This window comes from Haematobia irritans, chromosome 3, assembly GCF_050003625.1.
Source record: "Haematobia irritans isolate KBUSLIRL chromosome 3, ASM5000362v1, whole genome shotgun sequence".
Taxonomy (NCBI): Eukaryota; Metazoa; Arthropoda; class Insecta; order Diptera; family Muscidae; genus Haematobia; species Haematobia irritans.
This window is the reverse complement of record NC_134399.1, coordinates 26,286,928-26,287,964: the sequence shown is the minus strand read 5'-3', so window position 1 is coordinate 26,287,964 and position 1,037 is coordinate 26,286,928.

The window sequence follows — 1,037 nt, the reverse complement described above, 5'->3', positions numbered from 1 at the left end:
TTCTATAGAAAATTTTGTCAAAATTTTATTTCTATAGAAAATTTTTGTCAAAATTTTATTTCTATAGAAAATTTTGCCAAAATTTTTTTTCTATAGAAAATTTTGCTACCATTGTATTGCTATAGAAAATTTTGCCAAAATTTTATTTCTTTAGAAAATTTTATTTATATAGAGATTTTGATAAAATTTTATTTCTATAGAAAAATTTGTCAAAATTTTATTTCGATAGAATATTTTGCCAAAATTTTATTGCTATGGAAAATTTTGTAAAATGTTACTTCTATAGAAAATTTTGTCAAAATTTTATTTCCATGGAAAATTTGTCAAAATTTTATTTCTATAGAAAATTTTGTCAAAATTTTATTTTTATAGAAAATATTACCAAAATTTTATTTCTATAGAAATCTTTGTCAAAATTTTATTTCTATAGAAATATTACCAAAATTTTATTTCCATAGAAAATTTTCTCAAAATTTTATTTCTATTGAAAATTTTCTCCAAATTTTATTTCTATAGGAAATAAAATTTTTATTCTATAGAAAATTTTGTCAAAATTTTATTTTTTTTTGTTTTTTGATCTCAGCTTAAAGCCATGCATTGACTAAACTACAAGAGTAGCTTAACCAACAGAGGAAAAGTATGCTTTAAGCTGAGATCAAAAAACAAAAAAAACAACAATAACGATTGAAGAGAAGCCAACAATAACAAAAAAAAAAAAATTTTATTTCTATAGAAACTTTTGTCAAAATTTTATTTCTATAGAAAATTATGTCAAAAATTTTACTTCTATAGAAAATATTACCAAAATTTTATGTCTATAGAAAATTTTGTCAAAATTTTATTTCTATAGAAAATTTTGTCAAAATTTTATTTCTATAAAAAATTTTGTCAAAATGTTATTTCTATAGAAAATTTTGTCAAAATTTTATTTCTATAGAAAATTTTGCTAAAATTTTACTTCTATAGAAAATTTTGTAAAAATTTTATTTCTATAGAAAATTGTGTCAAAATTTTAGTTCTATAGAATATTTTGTCAA